The following is a 26,639-nucleotide window of genomic DNA, read 5'->3' as shown; positions in this document are numbered from 1 at the left end:
ATTCTTAATGTAATGTTAACACCGCAATGAACATAAAATAAGAAAATAGAAGCAGGAGCAAGTCATTCAGCCCCTCAAGCTTGCCCTGCCATTCAATATCCTCAACAACATCTTCCCTATTTTCCTCCCAAGGATCTTACATGTTTCAATAAGATCACCTCTCATTGTTCTAAACTCCAAACAATACAGATTTTAGCTGCTGGTGATAGGACAACCCTTTCATCTCAGGAATTAGCCAAGTGAATTTCTTTTGAACTGCCTCCAATGCCAGCATATCCTTTTTTTAAATAATGGAACCAAATATATGCACATTACTCCAGGACTGGCCTTACCAATACTCTACACAATTGTAACAATACTCCTGTTTCTAAACTCCAATCCTGTTGCAGTAAAGGCTAATATGCCATTTGCTGCAATTGCCTGTGAACTTTCTGTAATCCATGCACAAGAACACTTAAACCCCTCCGTACTTTGCTCATCTACAACCTTTCTCCATTTAGATATAGTCTGCCTTTAGATTCCTGTTACTGAATACATAACCTCACATTTATTCTCACTAAACTCCATTTGCCAAGTTTTTGCCCACTCACTCAACCTTATCTATCCAGTTGCAGAGTCCTAATGTCCTCATTGCAACATGCCCTCCCACCTGTTTTTGTGTCATTGCAAACTTGGATACATTACACTCTGTCCTCCTCTTGCAGGTCATTAATATAAAATGTATGTAATTGAAGACCAAGAACCGATTCTCACCATTCCATTAGTTACATTCTTCCAGTCTGATAAAAAACCTGTTTATTCCGATGCTCTGTCTTCTATGCAATAAACAATCCTCAATCCGTGCTATGACAATTCCCCTAATACCATGAGCTCTTACCTTGTGTACCAACTTTTTATGTGGCACCTTGTCAAATGCCTTCTGAAAATCCAACTGCATTATGTCTACAGGTTCCCCTCCATCAGCTCTGCTTGTTACATGAAGGTATAGCTATGGTGCGAATACCATAAAAGCTGTGTGTGCTCAATCTAACTTTTGTGAACATACATAGATTGGTAAGATCAGGATCAAATAGATTGCTCCCTATGCTGATTCTCTCACCACCTGCCACAAGGATAGCCAGTCTTTAAGACTTGGTCAACGTGACCATTCCTAATGATGGATTTTGCAGACTGTCATCCAGATTATATTTCAAGACTTTACAACCCTGAATGCTTCAATCATGTGATCTTCCACACATACCCAAAACTGATAGGTATGATTCTGTGACTACACAAATACCAAACTTAACTGAGTCACGATGGGCAGAATAGCACAGAAAATGGGCTAAATGGCCTTCATTTGTGTTGTAGACTTCCCATGATTAGCTTGTTTGTGAGTCAGCTCCCTTAAGTCTGATACCAGTCTCTAGACATTAACGAAGAATATTCTGCACAGTTGACTGGTTCAGATGAACCTTCATTGCATCCTGAACTAATGTCATCATCACAGCTAAGATGTCCCTCTAGTTTTATTGCTGTAATTTGAAAGTAGCTTGGTACAACTGTTTGGCTTGGTAAGTGACTTCTTAGTGTGAGATGCATATTTAGGCCAGAGAGTTTGTTTTTCTGTAGTATATTGAAGAACTATTTGGCCTTTGGATGGCAATCTGATAGCTTCTGAATTTTTAAAAAATAATATAATAGTTTCAAAGTACTTTGAGTAAGTGAAATGTCATGAAGTAGTGGATTCTAGTTGTTTTGAAATGGCAACTAATTAAAACGTAGTACATTTTTGGGACTGTCATAATTTATTGGATATTAACTTTGTTGTATTGAATATGTAGAATTTTTAAAGACAAGAATTTAGATAAGATTAATTGAACCCTTACCTGCTTCAAATGAAACGTGCAGTCTAGCACAGTCGCATTCACAATGGTAATGAATATTGCAGTATGCAGTGAGTTTTAATTTGATGCAAAGTTCTGAGCAAAGTTCTTAATCCAGGCCTTTTTTCTCTTTTTACACATCATAACCAAGGTTTTTGTTTCTGTAGGTCATTGCCAGAGGCAGGAATCAGAGGGTGAAAGACATATTAGCTCTTGTGGTTGTGTAGTTTATATAGTATTCTATTTTTCCTGATGAAAACTGGCTTGCTTCTTCATCAAGGCAAGATATCCAATGTTTTAACACCAACGTAGCCTGTGGCCTAGTTCTGGAATTAACTATTTTCAGCACCTCAGATAAACTTACTTCTGATCAATGGGTTCCAAGATAAGCCCTGAAGGCATTAAGAGCATAAAATAATCCATAAACTATCTGGTGACATTTAGCAAATGAATATCAGCATAATTAGTCTAATTAGCAAAGTTTTATAATGACTACCAGTATTTTATGTAATCTTTTGCTGGGAATTCTTTAGCTGCAAGGATTAAAGTGTGGTGGTGCTATTAACTTGAATTTGGCAGCCAAGAACTAAGGCTTAGATTTCACCTCCCACTTGGTGTAATCTCTGTACCTGAAGAAGATCTGGGAAAAGCTGAAACTAATTTGAACCTTCTGCAACAGTTGAAACTCTGTTGTTCTGGTTCTCCGTACTGTGGTCCTTCCCCACAGAGACTTAGCATTGGCTACGCCTAGCTTCAGTGCATCCCTCAGCACGTACTCCTGCAGCCTGGGCTGTGCCAGTCTGCAGCATTCCCTTACAGACATCTCACAGTGCTGGAAGACCAACAAGTTTCAGGCAGACCAAAGGATGTTGTTCACCAACTTGATGACCTTCCAGCAGCATTTGATGTCTGTCTCGATGTGTGTGCCCAGGAACAGCTGTAGATCATAGAGTCCTCTGTTATGCAGCTGCTAGGGATGAACCGGGACACAGACCTTTGCATCCATCTCCACACCCTCTCAGCAAATCCACAGTCTGCAAAGAGATGGGTGACCATTTTCCTCCCCACTGCAGCTGTCCCAAGGGTAATGTACATTGGGGGTGATATTTCATCTGTAGAGGAAAGCTCTGACTGGGAGGGCACCTCTCACTGCTAGCCAAGTAAGGTCTTGGTGTTCCTGGAGGGGCAGAGTTGGGTGGGGATGCCCCTCAAAAATGAAAGGGGTATCACCTCATGAGTGGCAATGGTGCTATGTTTGTTAGTGTTTTTCTTTGAAGTTCACACTACTGAATGTAACGACCATGAATGTTAAGGTTTTAATTTTGCACTGTTTCTTCCTTTGTAGATATTTTTTATTATGAATAAAGTCAATTTTTGAAATAAATAAAAGATTCTCGATGGCTATGTTAATACATTTTTTCTTCTTCATTGACATTCATTGATTATTCAGAACATGAAATATCCATAAAAATTTGTTTAAAATCTTATCAAAGCTCTTGAAGATACTCAAGAGTGCTCACTCATGATTGTTATTTGCATTGTTTGGATCAGTAATATGAAGAACACATATGAAGAAGGCAAGTGCACTCTTGTCACCTTCTAAGAGACTTGCTGATATCGTATCTGATGTTGAAATCAGGTTCCATATTCGAAAAAAAAATAGCAAATGCTGGAAATACGAAATATAAACCAGGCATACAAAAAAATACACATTTTAAGCTGCGATCTTTTCTTCCTTCTTGAATTTAGAGCTGAACCTTTGTTCTTGCTCTTCTCTTACCCACTCTGGAAGAAAGCAGATGACAAGAACAAGAGTGAATAGAAGCGTCTTCGATTCTGAATGTTTGATACCAGCCACTCAGAAATGAAAGTGCCTCTTGTGGAGTTCTTTGAAGAAGTATCATGTGTGGATAAAGGGGAACTGATGGATTTATTATATTTAGATTTTCAGCAAACATTTGATGAGGTTCCAGATCAAAGGTTATTGCTGAAATTAGAAGCTTGCATTGTAGGAAGCAACACACTGAAGTGGATAGAAGGTTATTCACCAAAAGAAAAGAGTGAGTAGGCATAAATGGATCATTTTCTGGGTAGCAAGTGCTATGCCACAGGGACCAGTACTGAAGCCTCAATTTTTTGCTATTTGAAGTCATAGAGTCATAGAGTCATAGAGTCATAAAGCACAGAAATAGACCCTTCAGCCCACTGGTCCATGCTGACCAAGATGCCCCATCCAAGTTAGTCCCATTTGCCAGCATTTGGCCCTGTAACCTTCTGAAACTTTCCAATCCATGTACCTTTCCAACAGTCTTTTAAAAGTTTCTATTGTGCCTGCCTATTTATATAAACGAAAACATGGTTGCTATATTTGCTGGTGATGCAAAGAGAGACATGAAAAAAAGTGGTTGAGGGAAAAGGAGGCCACAGAAAGAATATAGATATAAAAAGGTTGCACAAGTCTGCAAAGAACTGTAATGTAGAAAATGCAAAACTGTCTATTTTGGCAAGGAAAATACCTAAGTAATGGTAGTTTACAGAGCTCTGTGACCTGGCTGTCCTAATGCATGATCATAGTGTGCAGGTACAGCAAATAAGTAGAAAATTCACCAACATACTATTGTTTATTGTGAGGGAAATTGAATACAAATGTGATGAGGTTATGCCTCAGTTGTATAAAGCACTGGTGAGACTACACCTAGAGTACAATGCACCATATTGATCCCTTTATTTGAGGAAAAATGTAAATGCATTGGAAGAAGTTCAAAGAAAGTTTACTAAGGTGATACCTGGAAATGAGCAGGTTGTCTTGTGAGGAAAGGTTGGACAGGTTAGCCTTTTATCCACTGGAGTTTATAAGATTCAGCCACAATTTGATTGAACCATATAAGATCCTGATGGGTCTTGACCAGCATATATGTGGAGAGGATGCTTCCTTCTGTGGGAGGATCTGGAACCAGGAGTCACTGATTAAAAATGAAGGGTCACTCACTTAAGGCAAAAATGAAGCAAAATATTTTCTCTCAGAGGGTTATGGTGTCTTTGGAACTCTCTTCCTCTAAGGGTGGTGAAAGCTGAGTCTTTGAATATTTTTAAGACACTGATAGATTTTTGATAAGCAAGAGGGTGAAAGGTTACTTGGAGTTGGTGGGAATACAAAACTGAGGTTATAATCAGATCAGGCATGACCTTATTAAAAAGTGGAGCAAGTTCAAGGGACCAAGTGTCCTATGTGTCTCCTAATTTGTATGTGTGTATGTAACAGCCGTGCAGTCTTACTCTAAGTATAAATGGAATACCGAGCATGTTGATGTAGCTCATTAAATCCAGAACATCTTTCCATTCTCTGAGTGATGCCAATTGCAACAGGTTGAAAGTGCTGCCCAATTTGTTGTTGGTTGCTATTATGGTTGTTCTTTTATCTTTGACTTTAACATGGAATAATCATGACACTTTTGGTGGAAGGGCTCATATATCAAGGAAATCACTCTCTTAACCAACTTACAACATCATTATAAAATAGATCATATGTCAATGCTGGGATTCATCACCAAAGTACGCTAAATGCCTTTAGTCAAGACTTTGGTGGCAAGTAATAGAACACAGTGTGCTGGAAACATTCAGTAGGTCAGGCAGCATTTGTTGAGAGATAATAGTGAAAATATTTTGGTTCAATGGCCTTTCATAAGTTCTGATGAATCTCATTGATCTGAAACATTACTTCTATTTCTCACTCCACAGATGCTGCCTGATATGCTCAGTATTTCAAATATTTTATATTTTATTTCAGATTTGCAGCATCTGGAATACTTTGAGTTGGATTAGCAGCAGGTAGGCTATCTTCTTCAGATTGGCAATCTACATTTTGGCAATGTCATTAACATGTTTCTTGGTGAATATCATACCAGATAGGCTAAGATAATTGATTACTTATGTGCAGGAAGTGGCAGGTAAACCACAGGCTAAACTATTGATTTTCATCTGATCTTCCACTTAGTAAAACTTGAAACCTCCCATGTACTCTTTCACTAGTTCCCAGATTCTGAAACATGAAATATGAGAATGAATTCTAGCTAAAATATCTGATACTGTGTAGCTCTTAACTCACAATTATAAAATGTGTAAAGCATTAGTACAAGAAGCAATGCATTTACAGATATCTACCTTTTAAAATTAGCATATGTGGCAGCCTGCAAAATTCACCTAAATTTAATCCATGGAATTGAAGGAATAGTTCATTATTATTGCCTATAGTTACAAGCCTTGTTAGCAAATGAAAGACAATTGCAATTTTAAGTTAAAGGTAAAGTAATTTTCTCTGATAATTCCTTGATCTTTGGGCTTGGCATTCCATCAAATGTCATAGTTCAGGTTACCAATTGGCTGTTATCTTGATACCTGCTAATACAAACCCCTCAACCAGCACCAACAGTGTGTTGGTAGTTCTTATTGGAGGAACTTTCCTAAAGATCTGTCAGGATTCTATAGTTATCAGCTCCCTCTAAAAGTTTGGTGATTAAAAATATAACGTGACTTCCCATGCAGAGAAGCACATGGTAAAGGCTTTTGAATTGTGGGTGTTATTTTTACTTGATGTTTGCATAGACTGAATGATGCCTATATGATAAAAGAAGATTTGCCTTGGGCTTAGCACAAAACAGACTGTATCACCCTAAGCTACTCATCAGATGTTGTGCCTGACATTCATTTCCGTTGATGCAATTGATTCAGTGAAAAAAAATTGAGCAGCTGGCATAACAAGAGTCTGAAGCAAACTGCCCATTGTACTGCTTCCCAAGATGAACTTCTACTGCATTATTTGGTTCTCATTGCTATTTATGGGACTGTATTCAAATTAGTTGCTTTGTTTCACTACATTACAAACGTCATTACACTATGATGTAATGCTTTGGATTTACTGAGGTCACAAAAGATATTATACAAAGCTTGTTATTTTAATCATTCTTTTTTTCATTTCTCTTGGTCAGAACAGTTCTGATGACCACAATGCCAATTATTTAGTGATGATACGTACTCAACATAGAGCTCTCGTCCTCTTTTCTTTGGGATCATGGTTGCTTGTAGGATATCTATATTTTAGCCCAATGGTCATAAATGATATGATAACTATTCGACTTCTTACAAAATGAAATGTTGGACATTTTTGTGAATTACAAGTTAAAGGCTACACTTCTTTGTTTCTTAAAGTAACATGTTCTCCAGTATAAACAGAATGGCTTTGAAATATCATGAAAGGAATACGTAGCTTGTTTTCAGATAAAAAGAGTGCTTATACCATAGAACCATAGAACCATACAGCACAAAACAGGCCCTTCGGCCCACCGTGTCGTGCCGTCCATCAGACCACCCTCACACTACCTAACCCCTTCCTCCCGCATATCCCTCTATCTCACGTTCCTCCATATGCCTATCCAACAAGCTCTTGAACCTGTTCAATGTATCTGCCTCCACCACCACCCCAGGCAGTGCATTCCATGCACCAACCACTCTTTGGGTGAAAAACCTCCCTCTGACATCTCCCCTGAACCTCCCACCCATAACCTTAAAGCCATGACCTCTCGTCTTGAGCATTGGTGCCCTGGGAAGGAGGCGCTGACTGTCTACTCTATCTATTCCTCTCAATATTTTATATACCTCTATCATGTCTCCTCTCATCCTCCTCCTTTCCAGTGAATAAAGCCCTAGCACCTTAAGCCTCTCCTCATATTCAATACCCTCCAATCCAGGCAGCATCCTGGTAAATCTCCTCTGCACCCTCTCCAATGCCTCCACATCCTTCCTATAATGAGGCGACCAGAACTGAACACAGTACTCTAAGTGTGGCCTAACTAGAGTTTTGTAAAGCTGCATCATAACCTCGCGGCTCTTAAACTCAATCCCACGATTTATGAAAGCCAACATCCCATTGGCCTTCTTAACTGCTCTTTCCACCTGTGAGGCAACTTTCAACGAACTGTGAATATGAACCCCCAGATCACTCTGCTCCTCCACACTGCCAAGTACCTTGCCATTTACCCTGTACTCTGCCCTGGAGTTTGTCCTTCCAAAGTGTACCATCTCACACTTCTCCGGATTGAACTCCATCTGCCACTTGTCAGCCCAGCTCTGCATCCTATCAATATCCCTCTGTAAGCTCCGACAGCCCTCCACACTATCCACAACACTGCCTATCTTAGTGTCGTCCGCAAACTTACTAACCCAGCCCTCCATCCCCTCATCTAAGTCATCTATAAATATCACAAAAAGTAGAGGTCCCAGAACTGATCCCTGCGGGACACCACTAGTCACTGCCTTCCAATCCGAGGGCACTCCTTCCACCACAACCCTCTGCTTTCTACATGCAAGCCAATTCCTAATCCACACAGCCAAGCTTCCTTGGATCCCTTGGCCTCTGACCTTCTGAAGAAGCCTACCATGAGGAACCTTATCAAATGCCTTACTAAAATCCATGTAAACCACATCCACCACACTGCCCTCATCAATCTTCCTGGTCACCTCCTCAAAGAACTCTATCAGGCTTGTGAGGCAAGATCTTCCCTTCACAAAGCCATGCTGGCTGTCCCTAATCAGTCCATGATTCTCAAGGTGTTCATAAATCCTATCCCTTAGAATCCTTTCTAACAGCTTACCCACCACAGACGTGAGACTCACCGGTCTATAATTCCCTGGCCTATCCCTATTACCTTTTTTGAACAAGGGGACCACATTCGCAACCCTCCAATCCTCCGGCACCACCCCCGTAGACAACGAGGACTCAAAGATCCTTACCAGCGGTTCAGCAATCTCCTCCCTAGCCTCTCGAAGCAGCCTGGGGAAAATCCCGTCAGGCCCCGGAGATTTATCTGTCTTAATATTATTTAACAACTTCAACACATCCTCTCTCTTGATATCAACAACCTCGAGAACATTACCCCTACCAGCACTCCCTTCCGCATCATCAAGACCCCTTTCCCTGGTGAATACCGAAGAGAAGTACTCATTCAGAACTTCTCCCACTTCTGCCGCCTCCAGGCAAATTCTCCCACCTTTGTCCTTAATCAGACCTACCTTCACCCTAGCCATCCTCCTACCCTTCACGTACTTGAAAAAGGCCTTGGGATTTTCCTTAACCCTACTAGCCAAAGCCTTTTCATGTCCCCTTCTAGCTCTCCTCAGCCCTTCCTTAAGTTCCTTCCTTGCTACCCTATATTCCTCACGGGCCCTGTCTGAACCTCGCTGAAAATGAATTCGGCCATGAGCGACTTAACTGTAACTTGAGTAGCTCAGGTAATAGGAATAAGCAGAGAGATCCTTTAATGATATTCATGATAACGTTCAATAAAACCTGTCCTTCAAAGAGATAGAGAACATTTATGTCAGAAAGTCTCTGAGGAAAGTATCTTTGGCATAAACAGTATAAATTGTTTACAGAAGGATTTTAGAATAGAAACAGCAGGAGTCTCATCTGTGGCATTTACCTTTGATGTTGGCAAAATATGACATATATAATGAATAGCATCTTCAACAGATTTTCACAGAACTCAAAAGAAACAGAAACCAAGAACCTGCTTTCTATATGCACAGTTCCATCAGTTAGACTATCAGATGTCTATTGCTAAACTGAAACATGTGATTGTGAACAAAGAAGTAGGTAGATTGCTAACAATGACTTGAACCTTGGCAAGTTGAATCAGTGAACTGCGACATTGTGCTTAGTGACCCATTGCTTGGAAATTCCTAGGGGTTTGCAATAGTTGCTTGTCATAGTGACATTTGTCTATAGGTTAAACCCTCAGGTAAATGCCACTGAGTTTATTCCACCAGATTGTCACTACTTCTATAATTTCTTGGCTAGCTCATTTGGGACAACTTATAAAAGCAGAGACTTAGTACCCTAGAACTCACACTGAGGATAGAAAGGAATCTCACAATGCTGTGATTAATGTATTGCCAAGTGGATAGAGGTGTCTTGAGCTCTTGAGGTCCATTTGTGAATCCCATGGATGGAATTTAGTCAGGTTAGCCTGAACCACTGAACTGGGCCAAATGTATTGTTTCAATCAATTGACTGAGAGGATGGAATTAATTAAACCCTCCCTGAGAGCAAGTGAACAAAAGAGTTTGTGTTGATACTGGACATGTATTCATTGAAAATCTCATCCTTGGATTTTTTGCTCTAACAATGTAGGGAAGTATCTAGCTTATTATGTTGTTTTATTCTGCATTAAGCCAAATTTTGTCCGTCAATGATATATTACAGACAGTTGTTAGCAGTTGTTAGAAAGAGTAGGGCTCTAAGCAAATTCAGCCTTACTTCAGCAAGGATTAGATAAGTACCTATTTAGTTATATTTCAGCTCTGCCCTCTTTCCTACCTTATCCACTAGGATCAGAGAATTACTGAATTGGGCCCATTAAATCCCTGCTGGCTTGTAGTAGGGCAGTCCTGTTAATTCATTCCCCTACTTTTTTCCTATAGCTCTGTACTTGTATAAGCTCTCAGTTGCTTATCCATTTGAACACCATTATTGGCTATACTCCCATTGCCCTTACTGGCAGTGTTTACTTTCTGTTAATACCTGTTCTAATATTTTTGCTCTTTATAATTAATAATTTCATCTTTGATTGACTTCATTTTACATCAGTTTGGGTAAAAAGTTTGGCATGTTGATAATCATATGTGTAATAGATAGGTTTGGAATTACAGTACAAATTGTGCAGAAGAAATTGAGGCTTCATATGGTCTGAAGAATAACAGGAACACATTTATTCATTTTGAAATCATAGGTGTACTGAGCTATATCAAAGTATTCTGTAATTTAAGGGCTGCAATCCATTCAGGTGCTCTATCCTGAAGTAATTTCAGATAAATCTTGACTGAGGATATTTGTGACATTGTGACCTAAGTCAATGTGTATATTTACAGGTCAATATAGACTTGTGGCAAGAGGTTGAGATTTTCCAGAGATTACTGTTTGATAGCAGCTGCTCGTTCAATGGCAGAATAAGCTGATAGTATCCTCCCAAGAATCAATAGGATCCCATATGCCAATATCTCACTGTCTTTGCTGAATACAAAAATGTCACTATCAAGTCAAAAAAGCTTTAGATAGGGGCTTGACCAAAGTTATAGAGAATAGATAGGGAGGAGACTTGTTGATCGTATCTGGCTGTTCAGAGGTATACATGTCTGCCTCTTAAACTTGTTGGGTGCAAAAATGACCTATGTATTGTATTTGAAAATCTAAGTCCTCAGGATTGAACACTTTTTTTACTTTACACTGTTTTCTTTGTGGAGTACTTTGGTGGTCTGATGCAGGATATAAAACTCTGTTAGAGAATGCATTCAAGGATATAAGCTGCTCAATTAAAGTGTTCGACCATCTACCCTTTAACCAGAGCATTTTACCACGCGCCTGTAATTAAATAAATTTGACAAATTATGGAGCCATTGTAATTGTTAATTAGACCATTCTTTGGAGACAATAAATGTTATTAGCTGCGCGATCTGTTTTTGCACTGTTCATCCTCCTAATATCTAATTTTTGTCATGAAATTTCAGTTGTTAATTAGGATTAGTTTATAAGGCTCATTAAAACTGTTAGTAAGAACACATGTAGCCATCAACCAGTGGCAATAGAAATTCTATGCACTTCACCGGGTATTACTATTGCACAGACTTATTTTTTGGACATTATTAGATGAAAACATTTGGGCATTAACACAATTCTAAACAAGCTATCATATTTGTTGTTATCCAAGTGTAGTGAAGTGGGCATTCCTGAAATGGTGAAAATCAGTGATGCTGTAAAATTTCTAAATTGAATGTGCAGATATTGCTGTTGCAAAGTTATATTAAACCTTGCTGCTTTATCAATTGGAATATGCATGACATCAAATCAGCTCCCTAACGATAATGTGTGCCAATATAAGAAGTCCTATGTTTATTGTCACCAATTAGTTATTCTTATATTAAATCAGAGAAAACATTTGTTTCTCATTAAAATTTAAAGTCTCTCTTCATTTACTTTTTACTGAAATTATGGAACCTGATAGATGACGGGTGTAGAGTGTGGATGAACTTACTTCAGCAAACTCTGTTGTAAGGATGTTTAGGTTGTGATGATTAAACTTTTATATTTGTATATTTTAATTCAAATGAATTTCTGTAGTACAAAACTTGAAGTGCTCAGCCAGGTGTCAATGCACACAACATTAATGGAAACCATTGCCATTATTCTGAAAAGTGATAAGACAAAAGTAATCCAGATGCAAACAAGTGTAAAAGACTAATTAATCCATTTGTTTCTAATGTGGACAGACTAAGTTCCTGCACCTTCTGAATTCAACTTCACCTAAAATTGGCTTTTCTAATTAATCAATGTTATGGCCATTTCACGTAAATCTTCTTCTTTGTTCATTAATCAAGCTGCTGCCAGCTCACCGGCTCATTATCTTTCAGCCTAAATGATAGCAGTGTGAAAACTATCTTAAGTAAGGAAAATTGCTATTGCCATTAATTTTAATGGAGCACAACTTTGATAATAGCATTCAAACTTTTTTTTTGGATAACCTAACCACTCAAGGGCAGTGAAAAATCCCAGGATAACAGGCAGAGATATAATTAGTGACTGAATCATTAATTAATTAATTTTCTGAGTCAAAATGCCGTAGGTTCAAATCCCACCCGAGAGATTTGAGTGCAAATACCCAGGCTGACATTTCATTGCAGTAATGAAGGAGTACTACCACTTTTCAGATGGGATATTAAACACAGCCCCATCTGCTCTTCTATTTTGATGTAAAAAATCCCATGGCACCATTGTGAAAAACTGCTGGAGATTATTCCTGGTGTCCAATATTTATTCCATTATCAAGTTCACCATGATTTTGCCCTTTCAGGGAGCTTCTGTATGCAAATTGATGTGTTTCTTGCATTCCAAATAGTCTGGAAAATGTTTTGGGAACTTGTGGAAGGCATTTTATGAATGCAAGCCTTTCTTCAATATCCTCTCAAAAATTAGTAAAAATCTGGATCATGTTGCCGTCAGAGTATTTGAGAAATCAGCACTGGTAGAGGCATTTAAGGAGGAGAGGTAAAAACCTGAAGGCAAAAGGAATAGAAATTTATTCTGCATAGGAAAATTCAGATTGAGAGGGTCCAATGGATTCGAGCATAATGGCCTGACCTGGCTTCATGAAATTTGAAATGAAAAAAATGTGTTTTGTGTATAATACAACACAAGCAACAAAGTATATTTCAGTCCAGTATGTACTGATTCTGGAAGTGCTTAAAGCTATGCAATATCAATACCAGAAGAACAAGAGGTTAAAATTGTTCTGTGTTTATGCACATTAAATGGGCATAACACTGATAAATTCATCCAGTCTGTGTGTGTCTTCGTGCTATTTCTAATTTTTAGGTTATCTGGGTGGCCACCTAAAACTGTCAATCAGCCCTTTGTAAGTGTCATTGAAGGACCCATGCCTGTTTGAGGGTCCCTTTGGGGAAAAAATAATTTCAGGTAAAAGGAAAACATACCAGAGCTGTTACAGCCAGAAATCTTTTTGTCTTGACAATCATTTCAGTGCACTTAGGAGTGGGCAGATGTTGTAATGATGGGTTTCAGATCAAATTTCATCATTACATCATATGATGCCTTCGTAGTGTCAATTCTTAGACTTCGTCCTTCTTAAGTAAGCAGCAAGAACAATTTGGCTCAATAAAACACATTAACTGATTTATTTTTTTCCTCTCAGTATTACCACATAACTACATGCAGTCATGTAATAATAATTGGATGAACAGCTTTTATGTAGATGTGCAGTGATAGCCAGTTTAATCAAGCATTAAGACTTTATTGACTCTTATAACCACAATGATCAAAAGATGGTGGGTCCACGCTATCATCTGGTAAATAATTTATTTCATAAACTATTATTATTTTAATGAGATGTTAGATTATGTTTGAGTTGAGGTGTGGACTTTGTGTACTTCTGTAGTCAGTCTAGGATTTTTCATTTATGTGGTTGTGCAGTGTCTGAACATGTACAACATAGAGGTCCCACTTTGATGTGTGATTGACTCCTTGCTTTGGATGGATAATAAAACTAGATTTCTCTTAAGTTGTACAACCCTGTTTTGGAGGTTATGATTGCAATAATCCACTTAAGAAAGCGAATGGTCTCTGACACTAGTGAGCAGCAACATCAAATTTGGTTGTAGATCTGAAAGACATATTATTTCAGAATAAAGTATGCACAAAATGGAGTCAACTTTTTTTGAATGTGACCCTTTAACTATCTTATTTGAAAATAATGACTTTTTTCTTGTAGTTATGAAATCTAATTAATGTTAATAATCCTGGGAAATCCACTAAAATATATCCTAAAAAATGTTGAGATTCAGTAACTACATATACTACCTTTTGTGAAACAGCTCAAGACCTTATAAAAATCAATGATCAGTTGTGATGTATAATGACACATGATTTAAAATATCTAATCTTTCCAGGACCCTGACCTTAATCTCTTCCAGAATAAATTAATTTTGGTTTCAAATCAAAAATGCAACATTCTTCCACTGACTTCAATGGCAGCAAATTTTAGTACAACATGTTTATGTAACTTTACACTTATTTAACTTGTGTAACTGGAAGATGAATTACTGCAGTTTTCTCACAATACAAATGAAGGATATGTTTGGTATAAGTACACATAAATTACTTTAAGATTATGTTCCACTGCGCACTCAATATAATTACTTGTTATCATGTCAGAGCTAAAGCTTTCATTTCTTACAAAGAAAATGAGGCAAACTGCAAAAGCATAAATGTAATGACTAAAACAGTGGCCTTCAGCATAGCCTAAATTGCAGGTCTGGTTTTGAAATCCATTTCTTGATGCTGTTGATTAGGTTTTGCATATTTTCTTGATTCAGGAAGCCATTAAATACGTTTGTGGGAGAGGGTCAATTATTAGATGCAATGAGAAAGGTAGTTAAGATTTTCTTATTCAAGCATTGTGTTGCAAAGAAGATGAGGCAAGAAAGATTGTTTACCTCTTCTTGTCCAGGCTCACTCTATTCTGGATATACTAAATTATTTTTATCAGTTTGTGCTTCAATTCCATGCTGTAGTATTTATTCTCTGATTTCATTTAAAATTGATAGTTTTTTTGTTTATACTTTGTCCATTGCTACCACAAAACAAGAATCCATTTTTACTGTACAATCTAATAGGCAATGGTGAATGTTCTACAAATTATTTGGTAATGTACCATGTGTGGCAAGCCAAATAGTATGGTTTCTGAAAGGCCCAACCCTGCAGAATTGTGAGTTTTTGCAAGAGCCAAGACATTATAGTCATTTAACACATTCAAAGGCCTTCACCCCATGCACTCCATGAGTGGTGGAAGTGAAGTAGGCTGAGTCTAGATTGATGTCCACAGAGGATAGAGTGGTGTGGGGTGGAGGTGGTAGGAAAAGTTAAGAGCAGGGTAGGAAGATTGGGATCTCATATCCATCTCTTTGGTGGAGGGAATATGATTGGCTGCTGTGGGGAGTGGAGTCTTGATTGGGTTGTGGGAAGAGATTAGGATGCTGGATTGCACCTTGTGATAGAATATCCTGGTCATTGCCTTCTGATTACTGATATAATATTTATTGTGTTTTTCAGTTTCACAAACCACTCCCCTTTTATGTCTGTGATATCTTGCAGAGCATAATATCACATTTGGGAAAACTTTCGATTTGGTATGGATTAAAACTTCCATGATGTGGAGAGTCCAGAAAAGCTGCAGAGGGTTATGGGGAGATTCGATAGAGGGGCTCAAAATCACAATGGGTTTTTCTTGACTAAATAAGCAAAAGCACTTGTAACCAAGCACAATGTGATTTGAACTGATGCAAAGAAAGTAATGCATATAGTGAAATCTTATAATCCAGAATCCGCTGTTTGAAAGTGAAGTTGGTACAGCATCAGATATAACTTTCAAAAAGGAATTGGATAAGTACTTAGTGGAAAAAATTCCTTGGGCATAGAAGAAGGGCAGGGAAGTGAGAGTAACTGGATAGTTCTTTCAAAAGTCCCACATGGGTATGATGGGCCCAGTGGCCTCTTTTTATGCTGCACTGTTCTATGATTCTATGAAAACAAAATCACTGAAGCAGAATCAAGAAGTGGATAAATTCCCAATTCTCCCGAGGTTTAGATATTACAGCATAGAGAAGAAACAGAGGTGAAAATGAAACACCTCCTCTCCTACATACTCTGCATATACTAATGAAAGCTTGAAGAAGAAGAGGCAAGCAACTTTCTTTTTGCCTTCTTATCTTTGAACAGCAGCTAATATTCCTTTCAGTATGATACTTGGATAAAAACATGGATGTATAACAAAAATAACTGATTTGAGTATCCCATAATGCCCTGGAGCCTATGTATTTAAAGCTTTAATCACTTTGCATTTGCCCATCTGAGCTCAGAGTGTTTGGAGCTCTTACAAGATTTAAGAGAATATGAAGGTTTTGATCTTGTTGGTACTGGTTGTGCTTTATAACTGTCAGTGCTGAGTTTGAAGATCTGGGACATCAATGCCCAGCATGTGATGGAGCTGCTAATGAAGCCACGAGAGAGCAGAGAGCAGCAACACACAGCCCACTGTGATGGATCTGCCTCCTCTACAGTGCAGCAGAACAGTGATCTCATGACAGAGACAAATAGCTTTGCTACTTTGCTTATTACAGCTTGCAAACAGGGTAGGATTAATAAAAAAAAGTGTTTTGTGTGTTCCCTATTGTTTGATGTTATCTCCTTAGATTGACCCATGTTTACCTCGACAAACAAAAAACAGGAAGGAGAATTGATGGTGATTCTGAACACCAGAACCCCTCCTGACTATGAAAGGACAGACTGGCCAAGTGATGCAGTCTCAGAGAGGCTGCAGACTGATTACTATTGATGAAGCATGATTCTGCATCATCCATTGAAAAGAACAAGATTTTCACACAATACATAAAATGAAATACATTCTGGAAAATTCTTAAATTTTAAAAGTTTAGGAATCTTGCTTCCCTGGTACCTAGTCATTTTCTTTTGCTTTCAATCATCTTGACAGGGGGATTTTAAGTAACTAGAGTCTGATTTCAGGCTGAATACTCTTGGCCTAGGTAAAGAGGAGGCTCTGTAATAACACAGGTCTGAGGCACCTAACTCCCTCTAAATGACCAACAATGGTGATTACAGATGATCAAACCAAGAAAATATCGCAATTTGACAGGTGTTGAGACTTCCTTTTCTAAAACAAATAAAAAAATGGAATATCCTTCAACAACCTTTTGTTATTAATTAACCTCCAATTAACTAGGATATATGTGGTTAATGAAAGATCAGAGCCCACTAACCGCTTTAAATTAAATATGTAAAACACGCTGGTCCTTTTAAGGTCCTAGACTAATAGTTTTGACATTAGCTTTGCCTTTGAAGTTCAACCAACTCTTGTGGAGTCACAGTTTGTGATTCTGGCAGTGGGAGCAGTAGGAGGAGAGATAACGGTAGCTATTGATGGAGTAAGCAGCAAAGATAATGGTTGTAGGATGAACTTGGTGCGAAAATTATTGGATTCGTATTTACCAGCTGCCTGCGTCTGATGCAGTCAGCATTCTGGTGCTTGGTCACATTCATGAGCCAACATCAATTACTTTTATCCATTCAGAATGTGGACTTTGCTGGCAAGGCTGGCATCTATTATTTATGTCTAATTGTTCCACAAATTGAAAGGGTCACTGGGCTAGTCAGTTGAGAGTCAGCTACAGGATTTATTTGCATTTGGAAAGGCAAGGACAGATTAGGGATAGTCAGCATGGCTTTGGGCACTGGAAATCACATCTCACAAATTTGATTGAGTTTTTGAAGAGGTGACCAAGAGGATTGAGGAGGGCAGGGCAGTAGATGTTGTCTACATGGACTTTAGAAAGGTCAGACTTTTCTAGTCTGGTCTAGAAGGTTAGATCACATGAGATCCAGGGATACAAAATTGGCTTGGTGGTAGGAGGTAGAGGGTGGTAGTGGACGGTTGTTTTTCAGATTGGAGGCCTGTGACCAGTGGTGTGCCACAAGGATCAGGGCTGGGTCTTCTGTTGTTAGTCATATATATCAATGATTCGGATGAGGAGGTAGGTGGCATGATTAGTAGGTTTGCAGATGACACCAGAAGTGGTGGCATGGTGGAAAGTGAGGAATTTGTCTTAGGTCACAACAGGATATTGATCAACTGGGAAAGTGGGCCAGATGGAATTTAACACAGACAAGTGTGAGGTGTTGCATTTTGGTAAGTTAAACCAGGGCAGGACCTACACGGTGAACGACAGGGCCCTGGGGATTGTTATTGAACAGAGAGACAAATATATAGTTCCCTGAAAATGGGAGCGCAGGTAGCCAGGGTGATGAGGAAGGCATGTGACATGCTTGCCTTAATTGGCCGAGGCATTGAGTACGATAGTTTGGACACCATGTTACAGTTGTACAAAATATTGGTTAGGCCACAGTTGGAGTATTGAGTGCAATTCTGTTCACCAAACTATAGGAAGGACATGATTAAGCTAGAGAAGATGAAGAAAAGGATGTTGCCTGGATTGGATAGGCTAAGTCTGTTATCCTTGGAGTGGAGGAAGCTGAAAGGTGAAGTGATCGAGGTATATGAAATTATGAGAAGCATAGACTGAGTAGATAACCAGTGTCTGTATACCACGGTTGGCGTGTCTAAAATTTGGTATAGGTTTAAGGTGAGAGGGTGGATATTTAAAGGGTATCTGAAGGATATATTTTTCACACAAAGAGTAGTTGGTATCTGGAATAAGCTCCAGAGGAGGTGGTAGAGGCAGGACAGCAGCAACATTTAAGGCATTGGATAAGTACTTGAATGAGTAGGCTGTAAAGGGATATGGAATTAACGCAGGCAAGTAGTGTTGGTATAGGTAGGCATAATAGTTGGCATAGACGTGGTGGGCCAAGGGGCCTGCTTCTATGCTGTACAACTCTGTGATTCTACATTGGCAGACCTAGAATCACATATGGGCCAGAGTGTGTAAAGGCAGTAGATCTCTTTCCCTGAGGCCAATGGTGAATCAGAGGAGTTTTGTAAAGATCTGATAGTTTGGTGGTCACTATCATCTAGCAGTTTTCCCAGAATTTATTCAATTACTTGAATTTAAATTCTCCAGTAGGGATTTGAATTTCTGTTCCCTGATCCGTAGTCCTGTCCTCTGGATACTAGTCCACTAATTTAACCACTGTGCTCATATACCCCCCTTGAAAGCAGTGTTGTCCCCCGAGTGATGCTACTTGCTGCAATTAACTGATTCATACATGCGGCAGGGAAGTTAGTTCTAGTGCACAAGACTTGTTAGGAAGGGAAGTGGGACATCATGGGGAGAGTTGATTGTAGATTCAGTGGCATGAGATGTCGAATGAGATTAACTCCAATGTAAATGCAAGCGTAAAACACAGTTCATGGTCTTTCTTGACTTTGTGAAAACCTTTGACTCACATGGATCCAAAGTTTGTCTCCATCATATCTTTGCTGCATGATGCAATCCAATCTGTGCTCTTAACGAATGGGTCCACAACAGATCCAATCACACAAACAAATGTTGGAAATCTGAAATAAAAACAGAAAATTCAGGAAACATTTTTCAGCAAAGAGCATCTGAAGAAAGGGAAATGGGGTTAATGTTTTAGGTCATGGATCCTTCATCAGAACTGAAATACATGAGAAAACAAGTTTGCTTTAAGTTTCAGAGAGGGTGGGGAGAATGGATGGTACACAGGGAATATCAGTGACAGAGTGAGGCCAGGGTTGCCGAGGTGATTCCACTGCTGTATGATTCTAATATAAGGTTATTCATTTGTAATATTATCTCAGATTTACTCTCTCTACAGAGATACTACCTGATTTGCTGGGCTTGTCTAACATTCTCTTTTAGTTTCAGGTCTCAACAACAGCTCTGAATGACATTTCACAGCGTTAACATGTCCCTTCTTTCTTTTCCTTTCTAAATTCCCTCATTAATCTATCAACGAGGTGGCGTTGTTGACTCTGGGATCACCTCACAATCCTGGCCTCATCCTGATGAACAACACTCTGATGCTGGAGGAACTCAGCAGGCCAGGCAACATCCGTGGAGAAAGGCAGGTGGCCAACGTTAACGGCTTCTTCTAGAAGGCATTAACGGAGGATGCAGGGGGAATCTTAATTGTTCCTCAACTGCTGTTGTTTTGCTCAACAACGTATGAAATTTTTTTATTGTAAATTATCACTGATTCGCTCTTCTCTTGCTGTTTGGAAATATATTGCTTTCCTCCACGGATGCTGCCTGGCCTGCTGAGTTCTTCCAGCATCATCGTGTTCTTCATCTGGATTCCAGCATCTGCAGTCCTTTGTTTCCCTGACCTCATCCTCTGCCCTTTATCCTGTCCATCCTCCCCACCATCAAAACTAATTTGTTTTCTCACGTTCTCAATTGTAACAAAGGGTCTAATCAGTTACATCAGAATTCACACAACTGGAGTTTTAGCACGTCATCCTTGATCCTGGGGGACTGCTTAAGAGAGATGACATTAACGGAGGATGCAGGAGAAATTTTAATTTTTCCTCAACTGCTGTTGCTTTGCTCAACAATGTGTGAAATTTTTTATTGTAAATTATCGCTGACTCCCTCCTCTCTTGCTGTTTGGAAATATATTGCTTTTAAATAAATGTACTGTATCTTTCCTAGTTATAAATATGTGTGTTTATAGTAGGGGCTGAAGCAAAAATGGTGACACAGTGAAACATATTTCCTTCTTTACATGAATGAAATTTGTCCTGTCTGTTTGTTTTATGGTTTCCTCCCCCATAATTTAAAACTGCTCATAATCACAAGTTGAGAAGTGGAAGCCAACAAGTCTAGTTGTCAACTGTAATTGTTCAGTAAGAATAAGAAATTGACAACACCACTTGAGGCTGAGTATAAGGGCAAAACATGCCCCGGAGTGCATACACACTGTAAATTCAGCATTGGTATGGAGCTATTTTGGATTTGTTTCACTGTTAACCTTACAACGTGAATACTGAGTCAAGGCCTAATCTCATTTAGTCATGTATTAATCTTTATTGGTCTATGGAGGATGGTCACACACTACCTACCACAGCAATTAGAATTAATGAAGCACCATTAAGCTATCACAAGAGGAACACTATCAAACAAAATTTAACATTGGGCTACATAAGAAAGTATTAAGACAGATAGTTAAAATGCATAGTCAATAGGATAAAGTTGAAGAAATATTTTAAAGAAGAAAATAGAGGCAGAGAGGTTTAAGGAGAAAAATCCTGAGCCCAGCAGTTCAACAGCTAAAAGCACTGCCGTCACTGGTGGAACATTTAAAATGATGGACACATTAGGAGCATGTGTTGTAATGGAGTGTTAATTCTGTTCCATGTAGAATCTCATTTATAAAACACCTTTTGGACTCATGGAACCTCATTTTGCGTGTTCAGAATTGGAAGAGCCCCAAGGTGTCTCTCTGTGAGCAAACATGTAGCCAGGCACACCTGGACCCTAATGAAGAGTTCCAACATTCACATGGTTTCAACATGATGGCTGTATACAATGGGGTAAATACTCTACTGAATGGCTGTAACTGGTTGAGCAGAGCTTCTACTCTTTATAGAATTCATCTAATATTAATTTAAGAGAAATGAATGAAAAAAAAATCAGATGGGTCCTACAAAGACAGGCAGTCTGCTCCGTCAAATTATTATTCATGTGCTGAAGACACAGTTCCATATTTCTTTATGAGAGAAGAAGGCCATTTCAGCCTATTGAGTCTCTGCCAGCTCACAGATGAATCCTTGTCTCTTACTAATTTACCCTGTAACCTATTCTCCCCACCAGACCATTAAACCTACTAACTTCTATGTCTTTGGGATGTGGGACGAAACTGGAGCACCTCGAGGAAGCCCATGTGGTCACAGGCAGCACTGGAGATCAGGATTGAACCTGAGTCATTGGCAGTGTGAGACAGCAGCTCTAGTTGCTGTGCCATTGTGCCAGGAGATATTGTTTTTATATACTTTTTTATATGATTAACAGAACTTTCCCCTGGATTTATTGAACCTTCTCTAAGTTATCCTGAACTGCCTGGAGGTAACTTCATAATCAAACATAGTGATGGTTAGAACACTAGAAAATATTCATTGCTGGTCCAGTGCATTATGCATTTGAATGTTAGAGGAACAGCTTGGACTGGGAGCTAAATGCCTCCATTCCAGCTTGGTTCTCTTCTATTATTATGTAATCAGTGTTCAGTACATGAGAACATTTATTGATATTTTGCTATCATTAGATTTTGAGACCAGCTCATTGAAAATTAGGTGTCTATTTTGTCTTCTTGACTTGATGCCACCTTTTGCAAGCAGTCAAAATAACATTGGTGTAGCTGGTAATATTTGTCTTGATTTGAATCAGAAGGATGTGCTACTGCTGAATTTATTTGCTATGTCTGCCATTTAGTGCTTCAATTAAAAATAAATACCTCTGCAATTAAAATTAAATACCTCCTCAGTGAAATGTACCATTCTGATCAGCTTTACTCACTCTAGTTCTAAAGTGCTTGCCAGCACTCTCCTAGTTAGGGAAAATGTTATTTCCTATGTGTATCAAGATGTTTATTTTATGTTTGCTAAATTGATGAATGATAATGATCACAGATCTAATGGTATTGATTAAAAACTATTGCTTGAATTTAAGTCGGGATGCTGAGGGGAAGCTTCCCACCTGTTTGTGGGAATTCTATGCAACTGATGACAGGGAGAAGCTCAAATTTCCAATATGCAACTTTAAGCAGTTTCTATGCTTTAATGCAAACCACAAAAGTGTTGCAACTATTATAAATGGTTTTATTCTAATTAATTCTTACAATTGTCAATTCTTACAATCTTTCTAAGTAAGACTGTCAGTTTATATAAAGTTTTAGGCATTTTCTTTTTCTCATAGTTTTGTAATTGAACTGAAAGAAATAGATAATTCCCTCATCACTTGGAATAGAACACTTACAGTCCAGAGAGGGAGCAGAAATTATTTCATGAATTTAAGCAGAATTCAAAAATAGTGATATAGCAGATTAAGCTCCCTAATTTTAGTGTTAGAGTTGCAAAATAAATGGCTCCAAGACTAAACTGGAGCTGATATTTTTAAATAAAAGAGAAAAAATAAAAACTCTTGTAAAAATCTGAGAATTGTAAAACAGGTAAAAAAGCTTTCCAATTCTATAGTGTTTTGAATGTCCATTTTATCAAGTCCTTTCCAAGTATAATCTGTCCTTTGCCAAACTTAGCTCACTGCCCTACTTTCTGTGCACTCGTGACTGTGTAGCTAAGCACAGCTCAAACACTATCTATAAATTTGCTGATGATATCACTGTTGTGGTAGAGTCTCAGATGGCAACAAGAAGGCTAACAGGAGTGAGACAGATTGGCTGGTTGAGTGGTGTCGCAACAACAACCTTACACTCAACGTCAGCAAGACCAAGGAACTAATTGTGGACTTCAGGAAGGGGAAGTTGGGAGAACATGCACCAGTCCTCGTTGAGGGGTCAGCAGTGGAAAGGCTGAGCAACTTCAAGTTCCTGGGCGTCAACATCTCAGAGGATCTATCCTGGGCCCAACACATTGATGCAATCATGAAGAAGGTACGCCAGCAGTTCTACTTCGTTAGGAGTTTGAGAATATTTGATATGTCACCAAAGACTCTTACAAATTTCTATAGATGTACAGTGGAGAGCATTCTGACTGGTTGCATCACTGGTTGCAACCTGGTATGGAGGCTGCAATGCACAGGATCGAAAGAGGCTGCAGAGGTTTGTAGACTCAGCCAGCTCCATCACAGGCACAACTCTCCCCACCATCGAGGACATCTTCAAGAGGGGGTGCCTCAAGAAGGTGCCAGCCATCATTAAGGACCCTCACCATCTGGGACATGCTCTTTTCTCGTTACTACCATCAGGGAGGAGGTACAGGAGCCTGAAGACCCACACTCAACATTTCAGGAACAGCTTCTTCCCCTCCACCATCAGATTTCTGAATGGTCCATGAACACTACCTTGTTATTCCTTTTTTCACACTATTTATTTATTTTTGTAATTTATAGATTTTTATGTCTTTTGACTGTACTGCTGCCACAAAACTGCAAATTTCACATCATATGTTAGCGATAATAAGCCTGATTCTGATTCTGAATTAGGTGCATGAATGACTACCAAAGAACAGCAGTTGGGTCAAGAAGGCACATTTCTCAAAAGGTTATATCTAAAGAATAGCTACATAAATCTGATCCCATTAACCCTACAGCTAGTATTCTGTGTTCATGATCAAACTCTTTTAATGTTTCAGAAAAAGTTATTCAATATATGAGTGATTTGAGTAACTAGAGCCATGGATAAAGCTTTATATTAATCCATGGGGTGGAGTGGGAGGAGGGGGCAGTTTGGTGCAGAGCAGCAAAATGGATAATGATAACCAGAATCTGTCAAGAAACGATGGAGCATTCAAATATAAGAATATACCTCCAACTAGAGTCAGAGCAGGGAAAAGTGCTACAAAGACCAAAGCTGATGGGTCTTTATCTGTTTGACACAAGTAGAAATAAATGGGTCTGATCAAATAGCCATTACAAAGGCATGGTTGCAAAATGATGGAGACTGGGAATTAAATATTCCAGGATATTAACTTTTAGAAGAAACAGACAAAATACAAAAGGGACCCGTATAATAAATAATACAATAAATATAGTAGAATAAAAGGAGCATAGCTCAGAAATTAAGAAACATTATCAGTTTTGTTGGAGCTTAGTAACAGCGAGGGGCAGAAAACATTGGTGAGAGTTGTCTACAGGCCTCCAAGCTGCTGTGGTATTGTAGGACAAAGTATAAATCAGAAAATTAAGGTGTATGAAACAAGAAGAATACGATAATCTGTTTATAGATTGGGCAAATCAAAGTTGCTGAATAGTGTGGTAGAGAAAAGCATTGTTAAAAAATAGAGAAATTAATGGGGTTGAAAGTTAATAATCCCCAGGCCTTGATGACTTATATCCCAATGTCTTAAAGATGTTGCTGGGGATATAATGGATACACTGATTGTTATGTTCAAAATTTCCCTAGATTCCAGAATGATTCCCACAGATTGGAAGGTTGCAGATGTTAACCCTATTATTTAAGAAAGAAAACGGAGGAATTAAACAAGGAATTTCACAATAGTTAGGAAAATGCTAGAACTTACTGTTAAGTAAGTTGTAAGAGGGAACTTGGGAAATAATAAGATTAGGCCTTGTCAAAATGGATTTATGAGAGAGGAGATTTGTTGGAGTATTATTTAGTTATAACTGGCAGAATGGTTAAGGGGGAAACTAGTAGATGTGATGTATTTGGCCTTTGATAGGAACCCACAGAAGACTATTAAACAAAATCAGAGCATGTGGTATTAGGGAATCATAAAATGGTATGGACTATAGGTTGTTTAACAATCAGAAATAGAGAGTAGGAATAAAAGGGTCAGTTTAGGGTTGGGACATAGGATCTAGTGGTGTTATAGGAATTGGTGCTTGGGCACCAACTGTTAACAATCTATACAAGTGACTTGGATGCAAGGACTAAGTGTAATGTATCTAGGTTGGCTGATTATATGATGTTGTGTGTCATTGTGAGTTGTATCGAGTTTGCAGAAAGGCTTCAGGGATATAAACAGACCAAGTGAATGGGCAAGGAGATAGCAAATATGAGATCCCCCACTTTCGTGGAAAAGAAGTAGAAAAGCAGACTTTTTTAAAATTTTGAGTGATTGAAAGGTATTAAAGTTCAAAAGGTTTCATTGTACATGAATCACAAAATTTGATGTTTCATGTACAATCACAAGCTGGTGAGCAAGTAATTAGGAAGACAAACTGTATGTTGGCCTTTATTACAAGACAATTTGAGTACAAGACTAATAGCATTTTCCTGTAATTAAATAGGGCCCTGATGATACTGTACCTGGAATGTAGGTTTGGTCTACTTACCAAAGAAGGGATTTTCCTGCAATAGTGGGAGTGCAATAAAACTTCAATAGCTGATTCCTAAAGTGGAGGTTTCTAAATCTCTCTGAGGAGAGATTTAGAAAACTGGACCTATGCTTTATAGAGTATAGATGAATGATCTCATTGAAACATACAGAATTTTTATGTGATTTGACAGATAGATGCAGGGTAAAGTTCCCCTTAGCTGCAGTATCCAGAACCCGGGGACACTGTCTAACGATCAGGGGTAAGGTATTCGGCCCAGAGATGAAAAGAAGTGTCTTCTTGCAGAGGGTGTGGAGACTTGGCCAGTGGGTATATTCATGACAGAAATTGATACATATTTAGGATTAAGGGATTGAATGTTAGTGTAGGGAAGTGGTGCTGAGGTGAAAGATCAGCCATGATTTTACTGAATGGCGGAGCAGGAGTAAGAGGCTGATTGGCCTCCTGCAGCTTTTATTTCTTATGTTTTTAGACTTTCTCCCATCATCGGCATTTCAGAGTTTGCTGTGCAGCTAATCTAAGCTATTTTAGATATGCCATCAAATAACTTACACAGGGTCAAGCTCAATTGTCATTCTATCATTTCAGTAAGTGTCTTCTGTGCGATTAGAACTGTTGCTGCTATAATCTTTGTATGGGCACAAAATATAGGCTTGCTCTGCATCAAAACATAGCTCTGCACAA

The 26,639-nt window shown here is 38.7% G+C and overlaps 1 protein-coding gene across 3 annotated transcripts in view; it reads left to right on the top strand.

The window, feature by feature from the left end:
* The window catches only part of sgcd (sarcoglycan, delta (dystrophin-associated glycoprotein)), a 365,223-nt gene that overhangs the window by 178,439 nt on the left and 160,145 nt on the right, over positions 1-26,639 (top strand). Inside the window, exon 1 of one of the 3 annotated variants that reach the window (XM_052014956.1) lies at positions 5,651-5,693. The exons of the other annotated variants lie outside the window; for them this stretch is intronic. The gene's annotated coding sequence lies outside the window, so the exon portion shown is untranslated. Of the gene's footprint in view, positions 1-5,650; positions 5,694-26,639 lie in introns of those variants that run through there. 3 annotated transcript variants of the gene reach the window in all.

This window comes from Pristis pectinata, chromosome 4 (assembly GCF_009764475.1).
Source record: "Pristis pectinata isolate sPriPec2 chromosome 4, sPriPec2.1.pri, whole genome shotgun sequence".
NCBI classification, from domain to species: domain Eukaryota; kingdom Metazoa; phylum Chordata; class Chondrichthyes; order Rhinopristiformes; family Pristidae; genus Pristis; species Pristis pectinata.
This window is presented reverse-complemented; position numbering and strand designations above follow the sequence as displayed.